This window comes from Macaca mulatta, chromosome 1 (assembly GCF_049350105.2).
Source record: "Macaca mulatta isolate MMU2019108-1 chromosome 1, T2T-MMU8v2.0, whole genome shotgun sequence".
NCBI classification, from domain to species: Eukaryota; Metazoa; Chordata; class Mammalia; order Primates; family Cercopithecidae; genus Macaca; species Macaca mulatta.
This window is the reverse complement of record NC_133406.1, coordinates 133,312,313-133,331,059: the sequence shown is the minus strand read 5'-3', so window position 1 is coordinate 133,331,059 and position 18,747 is coordinate 133,312,313. Positions and strand designations below refer to the sequence as shown.

Below are 18,747 nucleotides of genomic sequence, written 5' to 3'. Positions count from 1 at the left end.
ATTAGAAAAGAAGATCCATCCTCTGGTGAGCCGTCTGTTTGTTTACTCTTAATGTGAACTGACTGGAACCATAGCTATTTTAAACCAGCATTATCATAACACATTACAGGAATTGCATATGCTGTAAAAAAAACTGGCCAGTAAGACATATTGATGAATAGTTATTGACAGCTTTTATTCAGGCATGCATTTGCAGAAACATTGAGTTCATATTTTTGCAACAAGCATCTTATCACAAGTCTGCATAGATCAGAGTATGCATATACTCTAAGCTCAGAAACAAACATGAACTGAATATTCAAGTGTTGCTCTAGTGTTCACAGATACATCTGAAAAGTTAGATCTTTTTTTTCTTTTTCTTTTTTGTTTTGTTTTGTTTTTGTTTTTGTTTTTTTTTTTGAGACAAGGCCTTCCAGGATTAAGTACAGTGGGGCACCATTACAGCTCACTGCAGCCTCAATATCCTAGACTTGAGTGATCTTCCCACCTCAGCAGCTGGGAATACAGAGGCATGTCACCATGCCCAGCTATCTTTTTTTTATTTTTTGTGGAGATAGTATTTTACCATGTTGCCCAGGCTGATTTCAAACTCCTGGGCTCAAGTGATCCCTCCTGCCTCAGCCTCCCGAAGTGCTGGAATTACAGGCATGAGCTACCACTCCCAGCTAAATCCAGCTAGATCCATACTTTGATACAAATATACAGAAAGAGGGGGATGCATACTTCAGTGGGAAGCCTTTGCTTGGTGTACTGTAATATTATTCGCTGAAATGCATACTTTACATAACGGTTTTTTTAATTGAGAAACTAACAATTCTTTTCTCTTGGAAATATTTACTACATATTCCTTTTTTTTAGGTCTTTATTTTTTTTCAGTCTGGGGAGTGAATAATTTTACAGATATAGAATGTTTGCTAACCACATAACACTTCGCACTTAACAGAAATGCCATGACATGTCCTAAATTTATTTCATCTGTCTGCACTCAGGGTTACACGATGCCAAAACTTGGCACTGCAGGATTTTAGTTGTTAACTTGTCCTTTACATAATATAACTATCCCCTAGTTGACTAAAATAATCTTCTAGTTGCTACCAATAAAATCACTACTGGTTCAGGTTTACTCGCCATTTTTTTCCAAAATAACCACCATTTAAAAACAAAAATTCCTATTTGTGCTATGCCACTTTTCATTCTGGAAAAGTGCTCATTCCTCTTTCAAGCTCTACTTTAAAATATTCCTCTTTCTAAAAAAACTCCTGAAATGATTCTGTGTAAAACGGTTCCAACTGAGGACCTTTTTCTCTGGGCTGCAGGTGTTCTGTGGCATTGTGTATGTGTGTATTGGTGTGCACAGAGAGTAGCAGGACAGAACAGAGATTTGTATCATGAATGACCATTACTCTTGCTGGGCGTTCAGACTGAAAGTAGATGCGGATGTGTCGTAAAAGAAATATTTTCTTTAGGACTTCAGGAAATTCAACAAAAACAGTTCTTGAGTCTTAGCTATGATGACGTTTCTTGATTGAAAGCAAGACCCAGCCCCTAGGAGGTACTTCTGTGTCTTATTCATTGGTTTTTCATTGTGTCCACTCATTAAGTTATTCCTTCTCTTCTCACGTGAAAATTTTACTGGAATCCATTAATAAATATTAGGAACCTCATTGGCTGACTACTCCATCTCCAAAAACACAAACTTTTTTGTGATCTCCAAAGTTCTTCCTACAATTTGTGCCCCACATATACTGCACCCATCACCAGAGTCAGTACTCAAAGAATGTAATCTCTTCTCTTTAGTAAGATACATTAATGGGCCACTAAAACAAGACCTGAAATAATCAGAAATAGAAATACAGGCTTATCTGAAATAGTCCCAGGATAGCAAAGAAAAGGAGGAAAAATAAAAGTGTTAACTTTCAAGCCAGAAGTTTGAATGTTTATACTCTGCTACAATGTCTGTGTGGGGAAATCAAGAGATTTAATAAATGGCATTTTCTCTGGAATGCTCACAAACTTTTCTTCTCAAATGGTTTCACAGGATGCTCCCTGCATTACTTTGCTTTTATCTGCTTTCTCTGTGTCCTCTCTAGTAGAAGCAGCTTATGTTCCCATCTCCATCTATGATGTGGCCAGAATGTGAGATTCCGACAGGGCTGCCTGTTGTAAGCTTTGCATGAGACAGTTTCTTTGAGACATTTTTGGACGGAGGAAAAGGATAGCATCTCTGTGTAGTGATGAAGGAGAGAGATGCAGTTTGTTTCCAATGCCTCCTGGGCTTCTCTGGCATTACAAAAGAAGGAGAGATGGAGAGAAAAAGGGAATGAGGAAGACTGGGAAAGAAGGAAGGAAGGAAGGAAGGAAGGAAGGAAGGAAGGAAGGAAGGAATGGAGGGAGGCAGGGAGGGAGGGAGGAAACAAAAGAAAGGAAAAAACAAATGCTGTGTATTTCAGGTTGAAGCATTCTATTCTTTTCATAATGTAGCAGGAGATCTTTATGCAATCCTACAGCTTCAACCATTGCCACTACTTTGATCACTCCCAAACCTCCATTTCCAGTCTTTCAATAACTGTATGAGATATTACCATGCTTGCAGTCTAACAGGTTAGATTGCCACAGGTTCATGGACGCTGGCAAAAGACTCAAGGCACTTGGGTCAGAGACAAAGACCTTTCTTACTGATAGCACAGCAAACTGAATAAGGCTTATATTCACGCCAGTTACCTTTTTCCATCCAGGCCCATGAGGGTGCTGTAGATGTAGAGAGGCCAGTTTGATGCAGTGGGTTTGCACCAAAACTGAGAAAATATGAGCTCAGGATATCCCCAAATTTTAAAATGGACTGCAAGAAAACCTGTCCAGCCTGTGCTCCAGAGGAAGACATTATCTCCTAGCCCCAATTTTTTAGTGGTAAAATGCCCCTAATGAAAATGTATAGTCTCAACCATTTTTAAGTGCACAGTTATGTAGAATTCAATACATTCATAAAGTTAACCAACACCAGTATCCATCTCCATAACTCTTTTCATCTTGCCAAAATGGAAACTCAATACTCATTAAGCAATAATTTCTCATCCCCTATACTCCCAGCCCCTGGCAACCACCATTCTACTTTCAGCCTTTATGATTTTGAGGTACTCTAAATATCTCCTCTAAGTGGGATTATTTCAGTTAGCATAGTGTCCTCAAAGTTCATCCATATTGTAGCATATATCAGAATGTCCTTCCTTTTTAAGGTGAATAATGATATGTATATATCACATTTTGCTTATCCATTCATTCATTAATGGGCACTCGTTTTGCTTCCATATTTTAGGTATTGCGAGTAGTGCTGCTATCAACATGGGTATACAAATATGGCTTTAAGCTCCTGCTTTCCATTCTTTTGGGTCTATATCTAGAATTGGAATTACTTGATCATATGGTGTCTATTTTTAATTTTTTTGAGAATCCTCCATACTGTTTTCCACAGGACTGTCTCATTTTATATTTCCACTAACAGGATGCAAGTGTTCCAATTTCTCCAAGTCCTCATCAACACTTGCTATTTTCTGTATTTTTTTGTCTGTTTGTTGTGTTTATTTTTTTAAAAAATGCTCTCCTAATGGGTGTAAGATGGTATTGCATTATAGTTTAAATTTGTGTTTATCTAATGATTTGCAATGTTGATCATCTTTTCATGTGCTTATTGGCAAATTGTACATCTTCTTTGGAGAAATGTCTATTCAAGTCGTTTGTCCGTTTGAATCAGGTTATTTGGTTTTTAGTTGTTGAGTATTAGGAGTTCTCTATGATCTGGATACTAGTCCCTTATCAGGTATATCATTTGCAAATATTTTTCTCATTTTGTGGGTGGCCTATTACTTTGTTGGATATTATCATTTGATGCACAAAATGTTTTAATTTTTATGAAGTCCAATTTGTCTATGTTTTATTTTGTTTTGTGTACCTTTGGTGCAATATCTAAGAAATCATTGTCAAATCTAATATTGTGGAGCTTTTGCCTAAGTTTTCTTCTAAGATTTTTAGTTTGAGTTCTTACATATAAATATATTATGTATTTTGACCTAATTTTTGTGTATCATTTTAAGTAAGTGTCCAATATCATTCTTTTGTAAGTGTTGTTGAAAACACTGTTCTTTCCACATTGAATGTTCTTGGCACCCTTTTCAGAAATTACGTGACTATATAGACAATGGTATATTTCTGGGATCTCTGTTGTTTTAGATTGGTCTATATGTTACTGGATTTTTTTTTTTTTTTTTTTTTTTTTTGTGCCAGTATCACATTGTTTTGATTACTGTGGCTTTGTGGTAAATTTTGACATCAGGAAATATTAGTCCTTCAGTCTTGTTCTTCTTTTTCAAAATTATTTTAGTTAATCAGGATCCCGTAACATTCCATGTAAATTTTAGGGTGGGTTTTCTAGTTCTGTAAAAAAAGTGTCCTTGAGATTTTGATGAAAATTGCATTTGTAATTCTCTTTTGGTAGTATTGACATCTTAAAAATATTAAGTCTTTCAATCTATAAACATGGGATATCCTTCCATTTATGTCTTCTTCATTTCAGCAATGCTAGCTTTCATTGTACACATCTTTTACATCTTTGGCTAAATTAATTTCTAAGTATTTTATTCATTTTGCTTCTATCGTAAATGGAATTGTTTTAATATTCCCTTTTCAGATTACTTATGTTAGTGTATTTAAATGCAATTAATTTTTGTGGGTTGACTTTCTATCCTGCTACTTTGCTGAATTCATTTATTAATCCTAGCAGTGTTTTGTGGGTGTATGTATGGAATCTTTAGGGTTTTCCACATATAATATCATCTCACTCTAAGAACAGAGATAATTTTACTTTTTTCTTTCCAATTTGGATGCCTTTTATTTCTTTTTCTGGCCTACTTGCTCTGGCTAGAACTTCTAGTACTCTATTTAATCAAAAGGACAAAAGTGGGCATCTTTGATCCTGATCTTAGAGGAAACACATTCAGCCTTTCACCATTAAGTTTATAATATCCACTGTAGGTTTTTCATATATGACTTTTATTACATTGAGGTAGTTTCCTTCTAGTCCTTATCTGTTGAGTGTTTTCACTGAGAGTGTTGAATTTTTTCAAATGCTTTTTTCTGTATCAATTGAGGTGATTACATGTCGTTTTTTCTTCAACGTGTTAAGGTGTTGTAATACATCGACTTTCACGTGTGGAATCATCCTTGCATTGCAGGAATAAACCCCACTTTGTCGTGGTGTACAATCATTTTAATATGCTGTTGAATTAAGTTTGCTAATATTTTGTTGAGTGTTTTTGCATCAATGCTCTTAAGGAATATTGGTCTATAGTTTCATTGTCTTGTAGTGTCTTTGATGTTGGAATCAAGGTAATGCTGGCATCATAGCATGAGTTAGGAAGTATTCCTCTTCAACTTGTTTGAAAAGTTTGGGAATAATCGGTATTAGTTATTCTTTAAATGTTTGGCAGAATTCACCAGTGAAGCCATCAGGTCTAGGGCTTTTCTTTTTTGGGAAATTTTTGGTGACTAATTCAATATCCTTACTAGTTATAGTTCTATTCAGATATTCTGTTTCTTTGTGATTTCATCTTTGTAGGTTTTCCATTTCTAAGCATCTGTCCATTTCATCCAGCTTATCTAATTTTTTGGCGTATAATTGTTCATAGTACTCTATTATAATTCATTTTTTATAGAATTGATAGTAATGTCTCTGCTTTCATTACTGATTTTAATAATTTGAGTCTTCTCTCTTTCTTTCTTAGTCCATTTAGCTAGAGGTTTGTCAATTTTGTTGATCTTTCCAGAGAACAACCTTTTGGTTTTATTGACTTTCTCTATTGTTTTTCTATTATCTATTTCATTTCTCTCTGCTCTATTCTTTATTATTTTCTTCTTTCCACTAGCTTTGGGTTTCATTTGTTCTTATTTTTCTAGTTTCTTAAGTTGTAAAGTTAGATTGGTAACTTGAGATCTTTCTTATTTTTTAGTGTAAGCACTATACATATAAATTTCTCTCTTTACACTACTTTCTTTGTGTCCTATAAGTTTTGATGTGTGGTGTTTTCATTTGTATTCATCTCTAAGTATTTTCTGTTCATTATAATTTCTTCTTTGTTCCATTGGCTGTGTAAGAGTGTGTTGCTTAATTTCTACAAATTTTTGAATTTTCCAGCTTTACTTATTAGTTTCTAACTTCATTCCATTGTAGTTAAAAAAAACTTTGCTTGATATCTATCATCCATTTTTTAAATATTTTGTGACCTAATATATAGTCTATGCTAGAAAATGTCCTATGTGCACTGGAGAAGAATGTATATGCTATTGTTGTCGGGTAGAGTGTTCCATATATATCTGTTAGATCCAGTTGGTTTATTGCTGATTCTTTCTTCCAAATCAAATCTGCCTTTGAATCTCTCTGGAGAGTTTTCACTTCAGTTATTGTATTTTTCAGCTCCAGAATTTCTTTTTGGTTTCTTTTTATATTTTATAAATTAATATTTTGTCCATAAATCATTTTCTCGACTTTCTTCACATCTTTCTTTAGTTCTTTGAGCATCTTTAAAATAGTTGTTTTAAGGTCTTTGTCTAGCAGATCTGCCGTTAGGTAATTTTCAGAGACAGTATCTGTTGGTCTTTTCCCCCTTTGAGTTGACCATACTTTCCTGTTTCTTTGCATGCCTTGTGATTTCTTTGTTGTGGAAACCTGGGCATTTGAATCTAATAATGTGGTAACTCTGGATATCAGGTTCTCCCCTTCCATAGGCTTTGCTGTTTTCTGCTATCGTGCTTGTTTTGTGATTGTTGTAGGCTGTCTCTGTCAAATATCAGCCTGAAGTATAAATTTAAGGGCTTATCAGGCCTTTTTTTGAGCTTCAGCTTTCCCTGGGCTTGAGCAGTCACTTTCTATTTTTCCCCACATATGTAGTTGCTTTTGAATTTCCTAATCCTCAATGTGTGGCTCCAGAAAAGGAAAAAAGAAAAAAGTAATGCTGGGGAAAATAATTAGTGCTAGTAGGCCTTTAATTTCTCTCTAAATATCTTCAGCTGGAAGAGGAGGAGTTTACACCAATAGAGAAAGGTGCGACAACAATGTTTCCTCAACTTTTTCCCTGCACTTCTGTGATCAGAAGCAGAAATAAGCAATTACAGCATAGATTCCTGATATTTAGATGACAGGGTCCTTTTTGCCCACCCTGGCCCCCACAATCTGTGTGCAAGCTGCTCCAGGAACAGTGCACAGCTGCCTGCCACAAGGCTGAAGGTAGGAGATAGGTAGCTGATATGTGTTAAAGCTGAAATTGACCATAATTAACTGCAAGTATTCTCCAAACTTTCCCTGGAAGTTTAAGCCTTCAATAGGCTCCAGAGTCCCAAAATACTTATATCAGACAGATTCTTCCAGTCCAATTGTTATCTAGATGGGGAGACAAAGTCCTGGTGATTCCTACTTCATCATATTCCCAGAATCCTCCTCTGACACATTATCTGTATTATACTTAAAAGCAAATAAGCCTGCTCTGTCTTTCAGACTGAAACACTATCACTATCTTCAAGGCTGTTACCTTGAACATCGCTATATAACCATCCTTGAAAAGATGGTGCAGAACCAAAAACTGTCAACATTTCTGCCCGAAAGACATATTGAGATGTTACAGATCCCTGCAGAATTGTCTCTTATCATAGTCCAGCTCTCTTCTATTAATTCCAGACCTACATATACAGTTTTCTACTTGACACACCACCGGGATATCATAAAGGCATTTCAAACTTAGATTGCCACAGTGAACTCAGAAGATTATTTTATAATTCACTTTTCCTTTGATTTTCTATCTTAGTGAATAACTACTTATCTAGCCTACTGTCTTAGTCTGTTTTGCACTGCTACAGCAAAATATCTGAGACGGAGTAGTTTATATGCAATTGAAATTTATTTCTTGAAGTTCTTGAGGCTAGGAAGATCTAGACCAATGCACCAGCAGGTTAAGTTGTCTGGTAAGGGCTGTTCTGTGCCTCCAAGACAGTGCCTTGTTAATGCGTCCTACATATGGCAGGGATGCTTGTCTCACATGAAAAAATGCAACAGGGCAAGAGAGCCAAATGCTTCATGAAGCCTTCTTTACAAAGACCTTAATCCCATTCACAAGAGGAGGATCCCTTGTGACCTAATCACCTTTTAAAGGCTATACCTCATAATAACATCACGCTGGCCATTAAGTTTCAAAACCTGAGTTTTGGAGGGGACATATTCAAACCATAGCAACCACCTTGATACCTGGGGGTCATTCTACATGTCTCTTCTGTCTCATCCCATCTCCCAGTCCCACTCCTAGCTAATCAATTACCAAACTCATTCAATTTAATCTCATTTGTAGCTTTTATACCTGCCTACTCTTCTCCATAATTATGCTGCTCACTTAATTAAGGTCCTTAACACCTCTTTCCTGGATTTTAAAATCCTACTGGTAGGTATCACTTCAGGCCATTCTTCCCACTTCTACCAGATAGTTCTTAATGCTGTTTTCTATAAAATAAAATTCAAACCTCTGTGTCACATGATGCTATTTGCATGTTGGCCCTACCTTCCTTTCTCAGCCTTTTCTCTCCTCTAATTGTATACATTTGTTTAACTGTCAGTCTCCTTGTAGTAGAATAAGAATTCCTCAATCTCAGGGACCTACTTAATTGACTTTGATTCTGCTAAGAACACAGTGGACATTGAATAAATCTGTACTAGATAAATGTTTATTGAGAACCTATTGTGTACAAAGTTGTGTATATGTTGCTTTATATTTCTTGGGTTTGTGTTTTTGCTTACATTTATAGGCTAAATTTTAGAAATAACAAGAAAATGAAATTTTAGTTTAAAATTTTCACTTTTTTTCATATTTATAGACTTTATTTTTTTTATTATACTTTAAGTTCTGGGATACATATGCAGAACGTGCAGGTTTGTTACAGAAGTGTACATGTGCCTTGGTGGTTTGCTGCACCCATCAACCCATCATCTACATTAGGTATTTCTCCTAATCCTATCCCTCCCCTAGCCCCCCCACCTCCCAACAGACCCCGGTGTGCGATGTTCCCCTGTGCCCATGTGTTCTCACTGTCCAACTTCCACTTATGAGTGAGAACATGTAGTGTTTGGTTTTCTGTTCCTGTGTTAGTTTGCTGAGAATGATGGTTTCCAGCTTCATTCATGTCCCTGCAAAGGACATGAACTTATCCTTTTTTAATAGCTGCATAGTATTCCATGGTACATATGTGCCACATTTTCAAAGAAAGAAGCTATTTATTTTTCAATGTCTCCACTTGCCAAAGGGGACATCCTGTAAATAAGTTACTAGCCAACCAGCTATTTTTACCCAAAAACTAACTAACCATATATATTTAGTTATATGTATATAGTTAGTTATAAATATGGTTAGTTATATATAGTTATTTTTACCCGACACTAAATGTATATATATAAACTGTGTATATATATTTAGTTTTTATACTGTAGTTATATATAGTTATATATAGATTTTTACCAAAAAACTAACTATATATAATATATATATCATTATATATCATTATATATTATATGTTATATATCATCACATATTTTATAAATCATTATATATATCATATATTATATATATATTTAGTTTTTGGGTAAAAATAACTACATATAACTATAGTATATATAGAGTATAACTAACAACAGTATAACAGTAATAGTATATACATATACATAACTATGTATAACTATAGTATATATAGAGTTATATATAGTTAGTTATAACAAAACATATATATATATAGAGAGAGAGAGAGAGAGAGAGAGTTCAATTTAGAAAAAGATTTCTCAATCTTGGCACTATCCACATGTCCTTGGCAGATAATTCTTTTCTGTGGGGGCGGTCTTATGCATTGTAAGATGCGTAGCAGCATTCCTCCTTTCTACCCATTCAACCCCAGTGGCACCCCCAATCTAGTTTTGACAGCCAAAATTATCTCTGGACATTGCCAAATGTCCCAGGAGGATTGCAGGAGTGGGGTAAATTGCACCCTGTTTGAGAATCACTGATTTAGAGCCACTGTCTGGCACTTTTTAGCTCTCTACAAAGTATTCAAATGGAGTAAAGATTCTGTACAAGTTTCTGTAACTGATATTTATGAATTAGTAGAAATATACTTCCCAGCCAGAAAACAGTGCACTATAGTAACAATGTTTTAAGCTGTTTCACAGAATATACATACATATTAATGAACGGGATATTTACTGTGTGGAACAAAACCAGTGAAGGATATGATGCTCCAAAAGCTGCAGTGGTAAACCACATGGACCGTATTAACCATATGACTGTCTTTCTCTAACCATAGGAGAGATTTATATCTTCTCTGCTGTTATAGAATCATCTAGCTGTATAGAGAGGGTTATTTTAAATAATTTAGAAGATTTTCCTGGCTATTAAAATTCTTACTGCATTTTTATTGACACAGTCAACATTAATTTATGGTAATAATAATAAATGTTTGTAAGTGTGGCTGATATCTTCCAGTAGGATAGGTTCAGAATGATTTTTAACAGTTGAAGTTTGCGAACTGATTGTCATCATATTATCTAATTCTTCTTGGTATTTTGAATAGAAGTGTTTAAAATTGCTGAGATATTATGCCCTAGAAAATGGACTTGAGTGTTGTACAATAACAGCTTTTCATTTGGGTTATGAGTCTTAACATTCACTTAGAACATCAACTCCAGTACTTTCAAATATGCTTATGAGCCATTTGGAATTTTAAAAGCATTCATAAATGAATGCATACCAGGACAGTTCCAATTGGTTGGATAAATAATGTACATTTAAAAAATTAAAGTAAAATAATATCAAAATGCATACAGACTTTGGTTAAATAGAATAAGTGTCTTTTGAGTCATTGAAATAGATTCTTTATCACATTGAGTGGGCCTTTCAGAAATGTTGTTTTTACATTTTATAACAAGTAGCAAAGAGTGCACTAGAACCAGCAAATGTCAGGAACAGTAGTCAAGATTTCAAATAAGAAGAGGATATTACTATATGATTTTTATGAAGAGTGAAAATCAGAAACCTGTTGCCATTTCATTTTCAAGAAATCTTATTTATTAAGAACATTAAAGCACAGATACACAAATGAATGAGAAGATTTATGTTACTTGTATTCCACATGCATAGTATTTGGAAAGAATAAAATTATACCACACAGACTGAAAATTAATTAATAGTGCTTTTTAAACTTTCTTATATTTCAGACTGTGTAACTAAAAATATCAAATACTCTTATTTTCCAAAATCAAAATTGTCCCATTCACCTCCCCTCCTGCCACAATTCAAGAATCCTAAGGTCTGTGAGAACCACCCTGCCACTCCTTGCCAAGGTCTTCATGGTCCTTTCAGCGCATTTGTGTGCTTTACTTCTCTGCCAGGTGTGAATGAACATGGGAATCTTTTTTTTTCTCTTTTTTTTTTTTTTTTTCGAGATGGAGTCTTGCTGTGTTGCCTAAGTTGGAGAGCAGTGACACAATCTCGGCTCACTGCAACCTCCACCTCCCGGGTTCAAGCAATTCTCTGCCTTAGCCTCCCGAGTAGCTGGAATTACAGGTGCCTGCCACCAGGCCTGGCTAATTTTTTGTATTTTTTTAGTAGAGACGGGGTTTCACCATCTTGGCCAGTCTGGTCTTGAACTCCTGATCTCATAATCTACCCACCTCGGCCTCCCAAAGTGCTGGGATTGCAGGCGAGAGCCACCGTGCCCGACCAGAATCTTTATCAAGAATTCCAACCTCCCTGGGCACATAAGCAGCCATCACTCTTTGAGGTCATACCTGGGCCTAGCATGCTGGTATAATTAGGAAACACAACCCCTTTAATGATCCCATAATACCTGTGTCCTTCAAGGCTCAGGGTCTGGCCGCCTTCATCATTTTCTCAGATGCCTATTTCCATTTTCTTTTCTTCCTTAGCAGTCCTGTGTGCTTCTCTAACATGTTAGATAGAAATTTAAAGCTGTTCTTAATCACTACTAGAGCAAGAGAAGCAAGAACCAGGTTGTTTAGTTGCTCTTCCATTCTTTCTATTTCCCCAAAATAGTGAGTATAAATTGATAATTTTATTAGGCTTATAAATTATCTAGTGCCTCTCCATATATTTCTCTACTCCTCACAAAACTTGTGCAACACATGTTACCATTTTGCAGCCCCAGAATGACACTGGTATCATCTAGCTCTTTGCTCAAGGTTATGGAAGTAGAGGAGGGAGATCTGAGACTGCAACCCAACTCCATGTGAATCAAGCCCCTCAAACTTTGTAAATGTTTCAAATGAGATTAATGAATCAATGAATGACAGTGTGCTATTATTAAATTTAACCTTGGATAACTATAGAATAGTAATTTCAATCCCACTTTTTGGTGTCTGTGATAGGAAAAGTAATGGTCCCACAAGACAACCACACTTTAATGCCCTGGACCTACGAATATGTCAGGTTACACGGCAAATGGGAATTTAGGTGGCAGATAGAATTAGGGTTGTTAATCGGCTGACCTTGAGAGGCCTAGTTTGTCCTGGATTATTTGGGCAGTCCCAGTTTAATCACAAGGGTCCTTAAATGTAGAATATGGGGGCAGAAGACTATTAGAGTGGTGTGACAAGGACTCAACTGACCATTGCTGGTTGTAATGATGGAAAGGGGACCACAAAACCAAGGAACACAAGCAGCCTCTGGAATCTGGGAAAGGCAAGAAAACAGAAGGTCCCTAGATATCTACAAAGAGTGCAGCCATGATAACACCTTCATTTTGGCCAAGTGAATCCCATTCTGCACCTCAGAACTGGAGAACTGTAAGATTATTGTTTTAACTACCTCATCTGTGGTCATTTGTTACAGAAGCTATGGAAAATTAATACAGTGTCTATATCAACTTTATGTTTTCAAAACATTCTAACCACAATTAACACTTGCTAATAAACCAGAATAAAATCAAAGAAGTTAATATTCCATTATCTTTAAGAAATTTTTTATCCAAGACTGTCCTAAAACTATAACTGCAAAGTTTCCAGTTTTTCTTTCTTTCTATTTATTCCAGTATATGGTTATTCAATCAACAATTATTTATTAAGCACCTATTATTAACTTGGTGTTGAGGAGATGCTGGGAGGCAGACAGACAAAGTTTCTGGCCTTCATATATTTATCATCAAAAAAGTTTCAAAATTCAATTAATTCAGTGCTCTCTGAGCATTTACCTCATATCCTGTTGGTGGCTTGAAATCAGCCATTATAGAAGCATATACACCAGAGAAAACAGCAAGTGACCCCCAGGCTTTGTCAAACATTTCCTAGTACACCCATGCATGTATACCAAGTACCTGGGGTAAGATGGTGCCTGATCCATAGTTGGCGTTTAATAAACAATTGTCAAATGAATAACTAAAAAACTGAATATAAAATATTTCATAACAACTAATATCACAGGAATAACATCTTAATAGAAAATGTTTTGGGGACTGTTTTGTTGAAGGGAGAGCCACCTAAGGAATTGCCTTTAAGGAAGCTTTTGCCAATAAAATAAATTTCATTTCCTGTTCTGTCACTGTAGAACCAATGAGTTGAACGGTGATTTTAAAAAAATCTTCCCCCTTTATTTTCACCTTTGTCTCAACTGCAAGTAATTAATTTCTAAAATATCATAAATCAAATTATGCTATCTAATAGACCAACCCAGTGATATGGTTTGGCTGTGTCCCCACCCATATCTCATCTTGAATTGTAACTCCCACAATTCCCACGTGTTGTGGGAGTGACCCAGTAGGAGGTAATTGAATCATGGGTGTGGGTCTTTCCTGTGCTATTCTCATGATAGTGAATAAGTCTTAGGAGATGTGATGTTTTTATAAAGGGGAGTTTCCCTGCACAAGCTCTCTGCTCTTGACTGCCACCATACCATGTGAGATGTGCCTTTCCCGTTCCACCACGATTGTGAGGCCTCCCCAGCCACGTGGAACTGTAAGTCCATTAAACCTCTTTCTTTTGTAAATTGCCCAGTCTGTCTTTATCAGCAGCATGAAAACAGACTAATATACCCAGTATGTAATACCTAGTATTTCAATTGTATACATTTATCTTCCAATGATGATGTTAAAGAGGTTGAGAATATGTAGCCTAATGTTAAGTCTTTAAGTGAGAATGATGGAAAAATAGACTCTATTTTGTCTCATTAGAAATAGTCTCTATTAAAAAAAAAAAAAGAAATAGTCTCTATTTAGAATAGTCTCTGTTAATTAGCCAGTAATGTATATTGGTTGACTAAAAGTAAAATCAAGCATAATACTGTTGCCCCTTGAATAACATGGCTTTGAACTGTTTTGGTCCACTTGCATGCAGATTTTCTTCCACCTCTGCTACCACTGAGACCACAAGACTAACCTCTCCTCTCCTCCCTCCCCATCAACCTACTCAACGTGAAGACGATGAGCAAGAAGACCTTTATGATGATCCACTTCCATAGTAATATATTCTTTCTTCATTATGATTTTCTTAATAATATTTTCTTTTCTCCAGTTTATTGTAAGAATACAGTATATAATACATATAACATACAAAATACGTGTTAGTTCACGACTTAGGTTATAGGTAAGGCTTCTGGTCAACAGTAGGTTATTAGTAGGTAGTTAAGTTTTGGAGAAGTAAAAAGTAATACACTGCTTGGGGGTTGGCACCCCAACTTCTCACATTGTTCAAGGGTCAACTACGAGAGTAAAATAAATCCTTATTCTTCCTGTATATCTTAAGACTTCTTTCCCTTAAATTATTACCTTCTCCAAGAAGATTTCTATAACTCTCTAGGAGAAAAAAATGGGTATTCCTCTCCCTCAGGCTTGTATGGCATACTGTATATGCTCCTATGTGCATGATGTGTATTCATCATATATAGTACAATATAATTGCAAATAAGTATCTGTATCCTCAATGTGAGTAAATAAAATGTAATGACTTTCCTTGTTTTTATTAAAAATTATACACGCAGAGTATAAGGAGTTCAGTAATGTTTGAATTTGTGGTCAAACTAATACATTAATGGATTAATTAATAGTCCTTTATGTCTTAAAAGTAAACCGAAGACTTTTATAGAAGTAAAAAACTAAGAAAAAAAAATAGAAGAATGCAGAGTTTTTTGAGGCCAAACCGATGCCAATTGTTCTTCAGATTTAATGAAGAGATATCCAATGAACACAGGGTTTTGGTATTTGTTCCAAGGCATGAGGAAGAACGGGGATACCATGTTCACTCTTTTCGAAAGTTCAATGACAAATGAGTAGAAACAGGAATTTTTCTAACATGTATTGAATAGCCAACACTTCCATTAACAAGCATCTGGTTGAGATGTTTTAGAATCTCTATGGAAAGGTTATGTCCACTTAAATTCCAGGACTCAGCAATGTTTCAATACATTTTACTTAGGAACTACTTATACTCATGTTTATTGTTTGAATATATTTCATTCAGGAATTGTTTGACTCATTTATATTTAAGCACAATTAGATACAATGAGTATAAAGGTCAAACATGTATATTTTCACCAACATTTAGTGTAAATAACAAATGTGGTACAGGCGTGGTGGCTCACAGTTCGAGACCAGCCTGGCCTGTCTCTACTAAAAATACAAAACAATTAGCCAGACGTGGTGGTGGGCGCCTGTAATCCTAGCTACTTGGGAGACTGAGGCAGGAGAATCGCTTCAACCCGGGAGGCGGAGGTTGCAGTGAGCTTAGATCACGCCATTGCACTCCAGCCTGGGCAACAAGAGCGAAACTCCGTCAAAACACACACACACACACACACACACACACACACAAAATGCAGAGAATAAACAGCTGAACTGGTTTACTGCCCTCTGCATTTTCTTGAGTAGATGTTACAGATGCATCATTTTCTGTGCCCTTTGGTTTTTGCCAAATCACAGCAGCCAATCAATGCATATTCCTCCTCACAGTCCCTTTGGTGCTTTTGAACAGAAATAAGTGCAACTCTCCACTTCAGTGTGCTGGGTGGGGTCCAGGAGAAAGGAAAATCTTGAATTTAGAATTTTGGCTTATCCACTGCTCAGCAAGACATTCCAAAATTTAAAGAAGATGTAAATAACCAACATATGTGAATAATATAACCGGGGCCTGTTTTCACTGGTCATGAGACACCATACTCAATTGGGGAAATAATTATTTTTGTCTTGTTAGAGTTCAGACTGTTGTGCCACTACTTGGACATGTCTTTTTATTATGTACTATGTATCTTTAAATAAGTTTTCCCTGTTGTGGTAGTTGTTTTTTTTTTTGTTTGTTTGTTTGTTTTGAGACGGAGTCTCGCTCTGTCGCCCAGGCTGGAGTGCAGTGGCCGGATCTCAGCTCACTGCAAGCTCCGCCTCCCGGGTTCACACCATTCTCCTGCCTCAGCCTCCCGAGTAGCTGGGACTACAGGCGCCCGCCACCTTGCCCGGCTAGTTTTTTGTATTTTTTAGTAGAGACAGGGTTTCACGTGTTAGCCAGGATGGTCTCGATCTCCTGACCTCGTGATCCGCCCGTCTCGGCCTCCCAAAGTGCTGGGATTACAGGCCTGAGCCACCGCGCCCGGCCAGTAGTTGTTATTTTAAAATATTTAAATTCTAGATTCAGTAATATTTTGTATAATAACTATGAATTTGGAAAATATGATGTTCTCTTTGGTAGGGTAATTATTAGTTTTATCCCCATCAGGAAGTAAAGGCTAAAGCTCACCTGGGCATATGGGCAGGGGAATTCCATGACTGGACACAAGACTTTCTGTTCTAAAGATTCTTTTTAACATCAACAATTTGATTAGAGACTTTTATATCAATTGATTTTTTGTTTTCATTCATTTAAAAAAATAATTTTGGACTTGTGAAATATTTTGTGATACCATTTTAACTGACTATTATCTCAAAAATTATAGTTTGTATTTATAAAGAGATAATTAAATAGTAAATGCTTTTTCATAAAACTTTCTATAATTTTCTGTATAAAAGAAAAAGGCTACATCTTTTTGTGATAAAATAGTAAGATAACTGATATAAAACTTAATTAAATTTCAAAACATGGAGGGTATGTGTGTGTGTGAGTGTGTGTGTGTGTGTTGAACACATCCAGTGTTGAACACTGGATGTAAGTTTTTAGGAGCAAACTCCTTTTCATTTCCAATTTTAAAATATTGCACTAAGATTTATTTTAGAAGAGGAAAAAAAGTAAGGAAAAGTAGAGCCTATTTCTTTAGTTTCACACAGATCCAAACTGCGATTGTCTTTGATTCTTAACAGCTATTAAGGATGCAGTTAAAATATCCTAAAAAACAAGGGTTGTGACCTACTTTTATTTGCTTCCCCCACAATCTCTCATTCACCTATTCTCCAAATAGTGATTGATTGCCTGACACTCTGCTGAACACTGATACCACTGCATTGGACTATATGTTCCGAAAATGACAACAAGAGTATTGCCTATTCTACATGTGCTTTTATGATATGACCAGGCCAGGGCTTCTTCAAGAATTTCCTTCCTTCCTGTTCATTGGTCTAGCCTTAGAATTTGCTTCTAACCAATTGAATGTAGCAGAAATGAAAATGCATTTTTTTTTTTAATTTCACTTTTATTTTAGATATAGATACATGTGCAGGTTGTGTTATGAGCATAGTACCCAATAGGTAGTTTTTAAATACACACTCTGCTCCCTCCCCCAGCCCTCTAGTGGTCCACAGTGTCTATTGTTTCCATGTTTATGTTCATGTGTGCTCAGTGATTACCTCCCACTTGTAAGTGAGAACATGTAGTATTTGTTTTTTTGTTCCTGTGTTAATTTGCTTAGGATAATGGCCTCCAGCTCTATCCATGTTGCTGCAAAGGACATGATTTTATTCTTTTTTATGGCTGTGTAGTATTCAATGGTGTATATATAGGACATTTTCTTTACCCAATCCACCATTGATGAGTGCCTAGGTCGAGTCCATGTCTTTGCTATTGTGAATAGTGTGGTGATGAACACATGAGTCTGTGTGTCTTTCTGATATAATATTTTCCTTTGGGTATATACCCAGTTATGGATTGCTGGGTCAAATGGTAGCTCTGTTATAAGTTCTTTGAGAACTTTCCAACCTGCTTTCCAGAGTGGCTGAACTAATTTACATTCCCACGACCAGTGTGTAAGTGCTCCCTTTTCTCTTCAACCTCACCAGCATCATTAAAGATTTTTTTTTTTTTTTTCTTTTGAGACGGAGTCTTGCTCTGTCGCCCAGGCTGGAGTCCAGTGGCCGGATCTCCGCTCACTGCAAGCTCCGCCTCCCGGGTTTATGCCATTCTCCTACCTCAGCCTCTGGAGTAGCTGGGACTACAGGCGCCCGCCACCTCGCCCGGCTAGTTTTTTGTATTTTTTTTAGTAGAGACGGGGTTTCACCGTGTTAGCCAGGATGGTCTCGATCTCCTAACCTCGTGCTCCTCCCGTCTCAGCCTCCCAAAGTGATCATTAAAGATTTTAATATAAGACCTCAAACTGTAAAAATCTTAGAAGAAAACCTAGGAAATACCTCTCTTGATATTGGCCTCAGTAAATAATTTTTGGCTAGTTCCCCAAAAGCAGTGGCAACAAAAACAAAAATCAGCAAATGACATCTAATTAAACTAAAGAGCTTCTATATAGCAAAAGGAACTGT

The 18,747-nt window shown here is 36.2% G+C and overlaps 1 long non-coding RNA gene across 1 annotated transcript in view; it reads left to right on the top strand.

The window, feature by feature from the left end:
- Window positions 1-15,058, top strand: part of LOC144332642 (uncharacterized) — a 34,410-nt gene extending 19,352 nt beyond the window's left edge. Inside the window, exons 2-3 of the long non-coding RNA XR_013400554.1 lie at window positions 13,932-14,038; window positions 14,417-15,058. This is a non-coding gene — a long non-coding RNA (uncharacterized LOC144332642). The remainder of the gene's footprint in view (window positions 1-13,931; window positions 14,039-14,416) is intronic.
- The last annotated feature ends 3,689 nt before the right edge of the window (window positions 15,059-18,747 follow it).